At 37.7% G+C, this 15234-nt stretch overlaps 1 long non-coding RNA gene across 1 annotated transcript in view; it reads right to left on the reverse strand.

Moving 5' to 3' along the window:
* Positions 1-2752, reverse strand: part of LOC135085818 (uncharacterized) — a 194186-nt gene extending 191434 nt beyond the window's left edge. The window contains exon 1 of the long non-coding RNA XR_010260224.1: positions 2633-2752. This is a non-coding gene — a long non-coding RNA (uncharacterized LOC135085818). The remainder of the gene's footprint in view (positions 1-2632) is intronic.
* Positions 2753-15234: the final 12482 nt, after the last annotated feature.

A 15234-nucleotide genomic window follows, 5' to 3' on the forward strand; every position in this document is an offset into this window, starting at 1 on the left:
TTACAAGTCTTTTGCACTAATAAATAAAAAAAAAAAAAAAAAAAAACGTGTTTTGGTATACCGTCCTACACCTACATAAAAAAAATATTGTGATATTTTTATTATTTATCTAGCTTGGACACAAGCGACTTCACTCACGTAAATACATAAAAATCTTACAAATTAAAAAAAGAACCTAACATTTACATACGCGCCCTTTACATACTTACAAAAATCATACCAAGCAGAGACCAATTTGGTACGACAATTTTATTGTTTTTGCTCTTTATGTTAATTTGTAACCATTCCATTTTAGTACCAAAGAAAATTTGTTTCTTTCTTCTTTTCTTAAATTACTATTTTCACACTTTTTACCCGACTGCGTCAGAATGAGTATTACCCCATTATATCAAACTTACATTTTTTTTTTCGGCAAAACAAAAAATAACTTTAAAAAAACCTAGTATTTCACCAGTTCCAAGAATACCACCTGTTCCCGCCCTTTGCCCAACACTATCGGATGTCGGCTCGTTTGCGCAAAAGTAAAAGTCTTAAGGCCAGTGTGCCACGGTCGGGAGGGGAATGAACTCAAGCACACTACGCACTATGTATAGTGCGGGATTATAATGTTTTATTTCAGAGAACAGGGATGTTTCCTGGGTAAAAAAGCAAGATTTAATTAGTCCGTCAGTTAGCTTATCAAAAAATACTCGACACCTATTTTTCACTTTTTAAAACTAATGAAAAGGTAAAGAGATAAAGCGTGTCAAAGTTGTAAAGAAAAGGCCCGTGACGTCAGTGAGTGCATAAAAGTGCTGCACTTTGTGACGTCGCGTGGAACTTCAACGCACTATAACTTTGTAATTATTTGTTTGATTGACATTTAAAAATATACGTGTCCAATATTTTTTTATATTAAAATTGACGGACTAAAAAATTTTTTTAGGAAACTAGCCTACTGCTCCTGAATCATTAACCTAGTCACCAACCCATATCTATAGCGGTGGGTCCCAGGCGACATAGCTTGACGAAAGAAAAAGAAAAATTATTTTCTGTTTTGAAAATAAACAAAGGCCCCTAATATAATATTGATATAAAGTTTAGTGCTGTAGACAATATTTTTATTGAAGACTAGCTTTCCGCCCGCGGCTTCGCGCGCGTGGACTACATTATCTACATATTTTACGGAACCCTATTTTTTCAAAATAAAATTTAGCCTATGTTACTCGTGGATAATGTAGCTTTCGAATGGTGAAAGAATTTTTAAAAACTGTCCAGTAGTTTTTGAGCCTATTCATTACAACCAAACAAACAAACAAAGTTTTCCTCTTTATAATATTAGTGTAGATAATGTTGTCATTAGATATTGTCTTCTATAGAAGACGTAGCGTGGAGGACACGGAAACGTTTTAAGTTTTCTATACGAGTAGAAAAGGTTAATTTACCTCACATAAAGTATGGTGCGGATTATAAATATAATGCTTCATTTCATAGAATATATACTTTCGTAATTTTAAGCCGGCAGATGATTGAATTTGCGGCACTTCTTTTCAGCACTTGCCAAATGTTGGTCTCAAAACGCCGGTAGGGCGAACCGATTATAAGACATGTATAGGTTCCTTAAGGGCAGACTGTTTTTTTTTCTTTTAAGATTTTACGATCTTTAAAATTAACAAAATGTTGACTTTAATACACTCGGCATCAAATAAATCGCACCTCCCGAGACAAGCACTTATCAAACGTATGCATCCCCACTTCCCACCAACATTGGTACCATTTGAAAGCCTAGTTCTAAACTTCATTTCATTAAAGGAAAGGTTTTTACCCCTAAAATGTGTCTTTACAAGGATCCAGAGTCACTTCTTCAAAAAATAGGTAGTTACGCTATAGCCATTTTTTATGACTATAAAACTGTTAAGTTGGGATTAATCGCTATCCATCTGTTAGAGAGGACACGTGAGATCTTTATTTGGTTTTATAACCATTAAAATTGGTCTAATTGATCCCAGAGATGAGCCCAAAGTGAGGTCTATTTTCAAGTTACATTTATGGTATATGTTAATCATTTATTTAGAAATGAATTTTATTTTTCTTTAAGGATATTTGTTGGGCTTTCAAATAACACCAATATTGTTGGGGTACCATGATTGTGTCAGAAGAAAATCTTTAAAGTTCGCGTCGCGGAAGGTGCGGTTTATTTGATGTTGAGTGTAGGTCATGTAATCTCCACTGCATGAGCGAGCATGACATCTCTAATGAAGTATACGTGCACATAAATACCCAGTCTTCTTTATTACACTAAGCCTTTGCTAAAGCACTTGATTGATTGCAGAACTGTCTAGATTTTACGTAAAAGCATCCTTGACTCAATGAAAAACAGTCATGCTACTCTTATATGACTGTTACATGACCACGAAAATGCTACCTAAATGACTATTACATGTCTCAAATGGTACTTTCGCGTAATGCCAACATTTGTTTAACCTAATTTTGAAACTGTTAAACAGACTTTAATGTAAACATTATGAAAGAGTTAAGATCCTTGTTTGAGTGAGAATTGATGTGTAAGACGTATTTTTCCATTATCACACACCTAGGTCACAGCCTAGGTATTACCTAACACTAAAGCCCAGAACAGACGGTGAAACGCAACTTCAACGAAACTGCAACTTTGTGATGATTCTGATGAATGAAACTGAAACTGAAAGTTTCAAACTGGTCGCGTCATGTGTGGTCTCTCAACGGACGCTATGGCAGAAACTTAGATGCAACTCAAAAAACTAGCAGTTGCAGTTTCGTTGATTCTTCTCAACACTGGCCCATTTATTGTCCCGAAACAGTGGTAAGGTTAAAATAATACTGAGACGTTACTGGACGCTAGCTATCACCATCTTACCTAAATCTGTCGCCATAACAACAATTTTAACAGCATTATTGTGTTCCGGCAGTTAGAGGTAAGATAGCCAGTTCCTCCGTGGTTGAGGTTTCCGGGCGAAGCTCGCTTCCACCTTCGGCCTGATCGTCACTTACCATCAGGTGAGATACAGGCCAAGAGCTTCCTCGTTGTGGATAAAAAAGTGCAAAAAATAAGTGTTTTATGAGTTTTTGGGGGAGGTCTTTGCACAGAAATAGATGTCACCCGGCAGAGCCAGCATAGAACAATAAATTTTCAAATAAAAAAAATGACATTATCACTATTGCTCCATCTGGGAATCCAACCCAGAACTCGAAAATTACAACTTTACCACTAATCTACGAAGGTGTCAATTTAAAAGAATGAAGCACGCAATTTTGGGCAGTCTACATCTCGTAATAAGACCGGTTATTGCCAAATAATGAAGGACGACCGTCGAAACACGCGTTTGACCTAGTAAGAGTGTCAAGAGCATAGTGAATGAATCCAGCTCTATGGTTCCGGCCATAGACATATAGAGAGATGCCTGATGCGCTGAGTTCGAAACTGAGTGTCAGTTCGATTTCGATTCCCACTGGGAATCGAACCCGGGACCTCTGCGTCTGAAGCAGGTGGTCTTACCACTAGACCACAAAGGCGGTTGTAGTAGTGTGTAGGACAAATCCTTCATTTTACTATGTATTATATTCTGTATCCTTAACATGTCTTACTGACAGATCGGTCAGTAGGTACTTTTTTATGCAAGAGAAGGCAAGTATTTGATCGCAATCGCACCTGGTGTTAAGTGAGACGCAGTCTAGGATGGTACATATCTGCCCTGTAAGTGCCTATTCACTCTCGCCTTGAAAACGTCCGGATTATAATGTTCAGGAAATACAGCAGCAGGCAGCGAATTCCAGTCCCTAGCTGTTAGTATTATAAAAGAGTCGTCGAAACGCTTTAGTGCGAGCTGGTGGAATGTCTACTTCCGAACAAGACTTGTACGCTAATCTACTCGTATGTATAGTAGCCAAATTGGCATGTATTATTGTTTGCATAACACACAGTTGTGACCCAGTTTTGTCTTATAAATGGTCAAGGCCATGACGTCTCAAATTGACCTACACTGGACAGGTATTAAGGTACAACTTTGCGTGCTTAATAAGTAATTAGTAATCACACCATATCTTATTTTACTAATATTATAAATGCGAAAGTAACTCTGTCTGCCTTGCTTTCACGCCTAAACCACTGAACCGATTTTGATGAAATTTGGCATAGAGATAGTTTGAGTACCTGAAAAGGACATAGGATAGTTTTTATCCCGGTTTTTGAAACAGGGATGCGCGCGACAAAGGTTTTCTGTGACAGACAAAATTTAACAGTAGCGGATTCGGCAAATTGGAAGACGTTCTACACATTTTCAAAATCATGGTACTCAATTTTAAAAATTAATTTAATTTTACATAAATACATATTTTGACCCACGTCAGTAGTTTTTGGAGTAAACAAGTCAATCACATCATGGGTACCGTAACTTCTGGACATTTCTATAGCAAATAATGTAAATAGTAGTGCGTAACGATTCTTTCTCAGAAATGTCACTCCACCCAGCCACTTGTTACGCAAGACTAACAAAAAAATTGGTAAATGCGAGACGCGCAAGCAAGTTCCGTATAAACAGAAAATAATATTTGTGTGATTTTATACAGTCCAGAGACATTTAAGTTATTTATTTTTTGCAATTTACACTTTTACGCATATATCAGTAGCCTCATTCACGTAACAAAAGTTCAATGACAACAAATCGCTGAATGCGATCCTTCGAGTATCAATCGAAATGACCCTTGTGAATACGGATTTAGAACTGTTTTGTTTTTCAATTAGTCCAGTCAATGAATGCTTTAGGGTCGTTCCACTGGCCAAGAAAATCACGTGTCCGTGGCCAAAAAGTACCCGAATATCATAATATTTTAGTAACAAATACAGTGTGAGTCACGTTAAAGTGTACAAATGAAAATAGATGAAACTAGACCTGTTTTTATCGACAAAAAAGAGGTCAAAATTTTTTTGAGATTTTTTTAAAAAATTTTATAGAAGTTTTTTTCTTCCAATTACTTCATGTAAAGAAAATGGAATAACTTTTAAACTAAGCGGTAGATGCTGATAAAATAAAAACAGTAATAATGCTAAATAACAGGCGATACTAAAAAAATACATAAAATACACAAAAAAGGCCAACAAATAATAAAAAATGATACTTTTTGAAAAAAAACTGCTTAAAAATTCGTGTATTTTTGGTTATTTGATAAATTTCTCCAAAAAATGCCCCTATAACCGGTGGTTTTTATTATTTTTTATTGTTCTCTACCGTATTATCTTTGTAAAACCAAAAATCGCATGTCTCTATCCCTATCACAACATTTGCTATGATCGTTTGAACAAAGACCTGCCACAACATTATTCTCCGCTACAGGTAGAGACAATTTTAATTTTAACTAAAATGCTTATTTTACTTCGAATACTTTTGTTTTTATTTGAAATCTAACTTGTCTTTATCAAAATTACAAATCTAGAGCCATTTTCAGATTTGTTGTTAACGAAGCGTTGAATGGCGCGCCCGGAGAGGCTTAGTTCAAACGATCATTGCAAACGTTGTGATAGGGATAGAGACATGCGATTTTTGGTTTTACGAAGGTAATACGATAGAGAATAATACAAAGTAAAAAAAAACACCGGTTATAGGGGCATTTTTTGGAGAAATTTATCAAATAACCAAAAAAACACGAATTTTTAAGCAGATTTTTTTCAAAAAGTATCATTTTTTATTATTTGTTGGCCATTTTTGTGTATTTTATGTATTTTTTTAGTATTGCCTATTATTTAGCATTATTACTGTTTTTATTTTATCAGGATATACCGCTTAGTTTAAAAGTTATTACGTTTTCTTTACAATAAGTAATTGCAAGAAAAAAAATTCTATAAAAAATTAAAAAAAAATCTCTTAAAAATTTTGACCTCTTTTTTGTCGATAAAAATAGGTCTAGTTTCATCTATTTTCATATGTACGCTTTAACGTGACTCACACTGTATTTTTATCTAATAGTATAACTTTAGTTCTTGTTGTTAAACCACAGAGACAGTTAATAATAGTTAATTAAGTAATTTAAAAAAAATTGTAAGTCGACAAAAATTGATTACCACGACGCGTCCGCGCTCCGGATTTCAGAACAAATTTGCTCGTATAAATTAATCCGTTATTGTTACCGGTTTCAAAGCTTATGTAATCGATTACTGGTTAAATAGACATTGATAAAATATATACGGTATAACGATATCACTAAAAGGTTTTGTAAAATAATTATTTGAAATTGTGTCCGAACGTTAACCGTGATTACCCCGACACGTCGCTTATGTGCGCCTACGTCCCTAGCTACGCAATTTAGGAACGAGCTCTATCCTCCCCCGTGAACCTTTAGTGGTGGCCTGCGTGCCGAGGTGACCGGTAATGCAACTCGTCGCAGGATTTCGGAGTTATCGAGATAAGAATATGATTACCCCGACCTTGGTTCAGTGCACGATTGATTACTCTATCCTGTTTTTTTAGGTTTCTTTACATGGAAAGTTCTTGAGAATGTACAGGAATAATGGTCCATGTAACCGCATTTTTGTGTATTAAAACATATGGGATTTAATTTACAGATTGGGCAGGGCTCAGGATAAACCTTAATTTTTTGACTACCCCGACCTTGATTACCCCGACTTTTGTCACCGGGTAATCAATAATACTGTAATTTTACTAATGAATGATTAACTAAATAACGTTTAATAAGCAAAATTACCCTTTACTAAAATGAAATCCGACCGAAAACAACCGTTTGAAGTATATTTATGAAATTTGAAGCTGATGTTTATCGTGCAAGTCTCAACACATGAGCCAAATTTGAAGTGTTAATTCACAGTAGTTTTTGAGTGATGAGGAGTCAAAAGTGACTCCAATTTGTTCGTCTAAATATACGCACGGTGCAGTCCCCTTCCTGGAACTAGGCTTAACATGCTCCCGCATGTCTAGAGTGTTTGCTCAAAGTTGATTTAGTCGATTTTCTCCTGATGGGAACATGTAGGACAAAAATAGCGCGCGAGCGATAGGGATGGGTAGCTTGGGGTCATTGGACGGGATTCTACGTGCTCACGGACCGGGCTTTAGAGGCAAATGGATGTGGCTTACACTCCCCACAAGACGCTTTTACACGGCTCAGTATAATTTTAACCCTACCTCTGCTTTGGGATAAAATACCATAAGTAGCTACTTAATTGTATTATACAGGGTGTGGCGTAAATAGTGGTCCAAAGCAAAAGGGTCGATACACTGTACCAGTGTACCTCAGTAGGTACCACATACCAGTATTAAAAAAAATATGTTAAAGGGTGTTCAAAAAGCAAATGTAGATTCAACCGATTTGCAAATAGTGAGTATTAAATTTCGAAACAAATTTGTTTATTAAAAAATATTAAAATACTGGTATGTGGTACCTCAATGTACAGTGTATCGACCCCTTTGCTTTGGACCACTATTTACGAAACATTCTGTATAACAAGAAAACAATACAAATACATAAAATTTTCGGGCATTTCAAAAGTTTTCGTTCATAATATTATCGTAAGATGAACTTTGAACTATGACTATGTTAACAACATTGTTAAGAGCATTGTGTTTCGGCAGTTGACAGTAAGATAGCTAGTTCCTCTGTGTTTGAGGATTCTAAGTGAAGCTCGCTTCCTTCGGCCTGATCATCACTTTCCATCAGGTGAGATGAAGACCTTCTGAGCTTCTTCGTTGTGAATAAAAGTAGTTGTTAAAGTAATGATCATTTTGTGAATAAAAAGGTCGACTTTCCAAGGATCAGTTCCAATGACAGTTTAACTTCCCCCGGGACCAACTTGACCTTCACTGGTTGGGTTATTGGCGGTCAAGCTATAGATCCTGGCTACACAAGAGTTGCAGCGGTGGGAACGAGAGGTTATAATTATAATGTTAAGGCATGCAGACCAAGAGCCTCTCCGTTGTGACTGAAAAAATACGTTTTTTTTGTCAGGGATGCAGGCCAAGAGCCTCTCCGTTGTGGGTAAAAAATACGTTTTTCCTACCACTTAAGGAACCCTAAATCATCATTGCAATGTTTAGAGTAAACTACTAATAAGACTAACAAAATGGCAGCTCTATGAGTGAACCCGAGCACAACGAGCGTCTCGTTGCAACACAAATAACACAATGTTGGGCAACGTCGTGCAACATGACTAGTGCCTTCATGACTGGCTGAGACAGTCCTAGTATTACGAGCAATTCGTATCTATCTATATTTATAACAGCGAAAGATCACTGACTTACTGACTGACTCACTCACTCTCTCACTCACTCACTCATCACGAAATCTCAGAAACTACAAGTGCTAGGAGTCTCAAATTTTGCATGGGGGTTCCTTTTAGAACGTAGGTACTCACTAAGACAGGATTTTGCAAAATTCAACCCGTAGGGGGTAAAACGGGATCCACGCTTATGAAATCGCGAGCGCTAGTAAATATTTTAGAGCGGAAGAGTTTGTTTGCTAGAACGCGCTAATCGCAGGAACTACTGGTCCGATTTGAAAAATTCTTATGTTTGATAGCCCATTTATCGAGGAAGGCTTTAGGCTATGTAACATCAACTTACAGCCGTCAACAATAGGGGCGGAGCAGTGATGAAAAATGCTTGCTTAAGTGAAGCAGCAATGCACAACGTTAAATAGCCGCTCCGTGATTGGTTCATGTGTGACCCTGTGCGTCCATGCGCACTGTGAGACCTCATAGTAATGTGTGTCGTTTGCGTCGGTCTCGTATTACGTAACATAACGTAGACTCCCGTGAACTGCCTCACCTCCATTACGACTAAATTGACAACGACATCTGTTTTCAACTTATTAAGTTGTTCGCATTAACATAGAATGGCTCGTCTCGTCAAATGTATTGACAAATGTAGGAATAATTAAGATTTCAGCTGTTGTTTTTGGTAAAAGCGCTTTTTCTATAGCAAAAAATATATTGACGACAATTTTTTTTTTATCCACAACGAGGAAGCTCTTGGCCTGTATCTCACCTGATGGTAAGTGACGATTAGGCCGGAGGTGGAAGCGAGCTTCACCCGGAATCCTCAACCACGGAGGAACTGGCTATATTACCTCTAACTGACGGAACACAACAATGCTGTTAACATTGTTGTTATGGCGACAGACTTAGGTAAGATGGTGGTAGCTAGCCAGGCGGACATAGAACAAGCCCTACCACCAACCAAACCGAACAGAAAAATCTGCCCCCACTGGGAATCGGACCCGGGACCTCTGCGTCTGAAGTAGGTGGTCTTACCACTAGACCACAGAGGCGGTTAAACAAAAACGAACGAACGAACGAATCTACACGAGCTAGATTCTGTCTAGTCTAGTATACGATAGGCATAGAGGATATGGCCTACAGCCCCAATGCTGGCAAAGGCCTGATGATCATCATTATTTATTTATTTATTTATTATTAGGCATACACAACAAGTAACAATCACAAATAATATATAAAGAAAGTTAACAATCACAAATAATATATAAATTATTATCATCATCATTTCAGCCAATGCTGAACAAAGACCTACAATGATTTCCTGACTGGGAAGTTGGCAGTGGACTGTTTCCAGCGCCTTCCTGCAACCTTTATGAGGTCATCTGTCTACCTTGTGGGTGGACGTCACACACTGCCCTGAAGCCTGAAGGCTTGATATGACATACTTTCCCTGAAGTCGCCATTTACAACATCCACGGGAAGCTTTGGAAAAAACACTCCACTAAATCTTAACTCAACAGGCGAAGCTGTGTACAAAAGCTAGTTTTATTGCAATGGACATTATAGAAGCATTTTTAACTTTTGGATAAACCCAAAAATGTTAAATTTGAACGCGAAAGTAGCAAACTGACTCACATATTGGACCGGGTTATGGTGCAACCACCAAGGTCAAGTTTTGTACACGCAATGTGGTCACCTTGAATTCTGCTTGGCCATAAAATCGTATATCTGCTTTCATAACAAAAGTGGCTCAATATAACCACAAAATATGCTCGCAAGCAAGCGGCATATGCTGAGTGGAGTCCCATTGCGATGGACATCGCTGTTGCAACAGGGTGGCACTGCTCAGTTCACTTTTTATTTCCTTGTTATATTTATGTGCTATTTCTGTAATTTTTCCGTATACTTTCTTTGTTCTCTGAGTGATGTTCATCGTAACAAATATTTTTTCTTTCTTTTCTTTCAAGCGTTTCGCTCTTTTGATGAACAGTTAGGGACTGGAGTTCGCTGCCTGCTGCTGTCTTTCCCCAACACTATAATCCGGGCCTCTTCAAGGCGAGAGTAACGCATCAATCAATCAGAAATGAGGAGATCGACGGATTAGCAAGCTGAAGTGGCAATGGGCAGGGCACAGCACTTAGAACTGCCGATGGGCAGTAAGGTTCTGGAGTGGAGACCACGTACCGGGAAACGCAGCGTGTGACATCCACCCACAACGGACACAACCCCTTAAAGGTAGCAGGAAGGCGCTGGATGCAGGCTACTGCCAACCGGTCAATAGGCAATCATTGGGGGAGGCCTATGTTCAACAGTTAAACGTCCTGTGGCTAAAATGATGATGATGATGATGATAGTATGGTATCTTCTCCTCAAGACAAAAGTCTTTGACCAGTCAGTGTGTGTTGCCAGGGACGTCTACGGAATGGAGATGGTGTTACTGCATTCCAACGGGTTTGGAAGGTCTGATGTTCGCATATGCATATTTTTCCTTAGTCACTTCTTGCGACATCTACGGGAAATCTCGTCTTTTAAACGAGCAGAAACTAGCAATAAAAATAATATTATGTTTATTGTTAATTGTGCCCAATGAGATGGTATCATTTACTACATAATAACATGTAGTAGCATGTACTCACTAAGGAAAAACATTGTAAAACTAATTACTCAGGACTGCACAAAGTTACGTGTATGTCTACAATTTATTCACGACGTTTAAATTAACTGACAAGACAAAAACATTTTTGGTGTGTAACTGCTGTTACGTAAATATTATGTTTATTTAAATAATACATACAATGAACTAGCGGCTGCCCGCGACTTCGTACGCGTGGACCCCGTTTTACCCCCTTAGGGGTTGAATTTTGCAAAATCCTGTCTTAGTGAGCACCTACGTTCTAAAAGGAACCCCCATGCAAAATTTGAGACTCCTAGCACTTGTAGTTTCTGAGATGTCGTGATGAGTGAGTGAGTCAGTGACCTTTTGCTTTTATAGATATAAGATGAAAATTAGTCCTAGTGGGCAGGCCCCCCATTAGGTGGACTGACGATCTGGTGAAGTTCGCGGGAGGTGCCTGGATGCAGGCAGCGTAGGTAAGCGTCGCTGTCGTTTGACGTTACAAAAACAAATACCTCAGGCGCTATACCTATAAACAATTTAGATAAAAAAAAGCTGAAAAACATGACGCTTTCTCTGCCCAATTCATAATTATTATTGCGTCAAAGCGCCATTACTGACGTCATTGTTAAGTCCAAAACATACGTTATTAATAGTTATTATTACTTTGTCAAATGTTATTTATATTAGGTTGACATTTCTATTTAAGTATTACCAGGCCTGTTCATCTCCGCGAGTTTACATCGAAAACAAAACACGCACGATGGCCCACCTACAGGATACTATTCGACAAGGCCTCACATACGAGCGAACATTGACTCACGCACGCACGCGTATTCTTGTGTATGATGGAAGAAAATAAAGAAAATGGTGTACTAAATACTGTGCAGTATTTAACTGCCTAAATAATAATAAAAACACAGAATGTACTTTTTTAAGTTGCCTCAAGGCACTGAGAGTTAAATAAGTAGTTAATATTATTCATGATAATTCATGCTAAATCATGTATTTCCTCCGCCATTTTCCGCAGTTTGGCACCTCGCGTCACATCATTTTACCGAAGTCAGCCCTATTAGCTTCGGCGTAGTGCCGATCACTGACGTTTGTCAACAAAATGATGCTTGACTCTTGAGACAGGCTAAATTACACCATATTGTTAATGACATTGAGCATACATTTTTTTAAATACGTTCGCGAAGTAAAACTTCTGTACGTAGTAACTACTTATTTTATTATTCTGTGGTATTACGTACATAGCTCTTACACTAAGGCTGAGTTGCACCACCAACTTAAATTTGACCGTAACTATAACGATAACCGGTGATTTTATGGATTGTATGGAGTTTGACAGATTTTAGCCGTTTGTTACAGCCAAAGTAGGATGGTGCAACCCAGCCATTTCTATTATCTGTGCCCACGACTTAGTACGCGTGAAAATAGTTTGAATAATATTTCCCATTTTTGCAATATTTTTCTTTACTACACCGCCTATTGGCTGCAGGGTGATGTTATATAGCCTAAAGCCTTCCTTGATAAATGGGCTTTCCAACACAAAAATGATTTTTCAAATAGAACAAGTAAGTACCTACCTAGTTCCTGAGATTAGCGCGTTCAAGCAAACTCTTCAACTTTAAAATATTAGCGTACTCATAGGTATTTACGAATAGGTAATTATTATAATTAAGAAATTCTTCGAACTGTCATGTCACACCATTAACCTCTATGTCGGTCACAGACAGTCTCAAGATGTGACTACGTCATAGACACATGTTCGACTACACATTGTCAAATCTACTCTTAAATAGAGTTCATAGAAATCACCATTCAATTGTAAACTGTACTCGAGCTATATTGAACGACTAGCGGCCGCCCGCGACTTCGTACGCGTGGATCCCGTTTTACCCCCTTAGGGGTGGAGTTTCGTAAAATACTTTCTTAGCGGATGCCTACGTCATAACATCTACCTGCATGCCTTTCAGCCCGATCCGTCCTATTATCCGACTATGTCAGTCAGTCAGTCAGTCACCTTTGAGAATCGACGTAGCAAACTCGGCTATCTTCCTCTGGTACTAAGGCCCAGTTTTTTGATTCATAGTTAAAATAACAAATTGTTAAATTTTGCTACTAATGGTTAAATATTAACAAAATGTTATCTAATAGTTAAAAAATGTACTAAAAGTCAAGCTAACCATTGTTCGAAAAACATTTTTTTCTGATATTTAACCACTTGTCATTTGACATCTGTCAAATTTGACCATTGGTTATTTTAACTACGAATCAAAAAACCGGGCCTAAGATGTATTTGCAGTAACCATTAAAAGTAAACTAAGCTTGTATCCGTCATGAATATCACTTTATCTAAATAATGATCTTATTTGGCAAAAGCTGTGCACGTTTTTGAGCAAACTTCCATTTAAAAATCGTGATAGGATCTTATACACGCGCATACGCGCACACCATAAGAGTCGTTTTTCCCAACAGGCTTAACTAACAAATAATAACGACAATTTATTCACATCATTTTAAATATTCATATTTAATATGATCTAGGGGATATTTTTCACACTATCTACCTTCATATTGAAAAAAAAAACATATCTACTCATTTACAATAAAGGTAGCTGCAGTGCAACCACAGATCACAGAAACTAAAGGGAGATGTGAAAAGGGGACGGGGCACCGAAAACAGAAAACATTATAATATGCCCAAAAACAGAACACATTGCTACAAACGTAATGTAAACAGTTTATATTGCTTGCGTAGTACTAAAGATTATTCGAACGTTGAATACTGATACCGCAGTGGATAATGAGCAGATATTTTGATTACTTTGTGTGTGTGAATTTCTAATGCGACACTGTAATTTTCGAACTCACCGCATTAGTTGGCATCTCTCTATATCTCTATGGATGCAACAGATACTTACATGAGGTTAATTTAAATCACTTCACTACACTTTAAAACACAATTTATCTCCAGTTTAGTAGGTACACTCTAATCTATTAAATAGTAAATTAAAACAAAATTAGCTTTCCCTTTAATTTCCTCCACAGAATCACAGTGCTCGAAGCACTGTTTTGTATAGGACCTAAGACTGTCATAATGTCACATTTTCTTAGGGGGCAGGGTTAACCAAAGAAGAATCACGCAGCCTTTTTAGGTCGATACCAAATCAGTGTAATATGTAGTCCGATTTAACTATCGGCCGACAAAGTCTAGAATGGAAATAAATTACCTCAGAATCCAGTTGCCTTATCACAAAATATTGACAACAATATTGCCAAATGAGTTGTCCGTTAATTCTTGCGCGGCTAGCCTTGACCTCGTTCGTTTAGGTCTTGTTGTGATTGCCGCGAATGACTTGCACGAAACACTGATTCATTGAGTACTCTCTTAATAACAAAATATCAGATGCATAAACTAAATATCAGCGTATAGCAAAGTCTAACAACAGGGTTACGGGACTATCCCACCGCTCGTTCCCACCGCTGCAACTCCTGTATAGCCAGGTTCTACAGCTTGATCGCCAATAACCCAACCAGTGAAGGTTGAGTAGTCCCAGGGGATAATAACTTCACTTCCCTTCGTTGCAATGCGGGAGACAGTATAACCACAGAATAATAATAAGTACCTACTACGTACAGAAGTTTAACTTCGCGAGGGTATTTAAAAAAATGTATGCTCAATGTCATTAACAATATGGTGTAATTTAGCCTGTCTCATGTTAGCAATCGATATTTTTATCATTCAATTCTTAGACTTCATCGTAATTATATTATCTCGGTATAGTGACAGTTGCTTTTAAAAATTAATATCGGGTAGTCGAAGTTTTTCTTGGTTTACAAAAAAAAAAGAAAAATTGATCGATGGATCGTTCTGTTCGAAAATGGCGGCTGAGCGTTAACACGTATATTTGGTTGTAACGGTGGTCAGGAAATAAAACGGGCATCTTACAAAGCATCAAGGCGTTTTTATTACACTCAAGAGTCAAGCACCATTTTGTTGACAAACGTCAGTGTTCGGCACTACGCCGAAGCTATAGGGCTGGCTTCGGTAAAATGATGTGACGTGAGGTGCCAAACTGCGGAAAATGGCGGAGGAAATACATGATTTAGCATGAATTATCATGAATAATATTAACTACTTATTTACCTCTCAGTGTTTTGAGGCAACTTAATAAAGTACATTCTGTGTTTTTATGATTATTTAGGCAGTTAAATACTGCACAGTATTTAGTACACCATTTTCTTTATTTTCTTCTATCATACACAAGAACACGCGTGCGTGAGTCAATGTTCGCTCGTATGTGAGGCCTTGTCGAATAGTATCCTGTAGGTGGGCCATCGTGCGTGTTTTGTTTTCGATGTAAACTCGCGGAGATGA

The sequence above is a fragment of the Ostrinia nubilalis genome, chromosome 29 (genome assembly GCF_963855985.1).
Source record: "Ostrinia nubilalis chromosome 29, ilOstNubi1.1, whole genome shotgun sequence".
In the NCBI taxonomy this organism is placed as follows: Eukaryota; Metazoa; Arthropoda; class Insecta; order Lepidoptera; family Crambidae; genus Ostrinia; species Ostrinia nubilalis.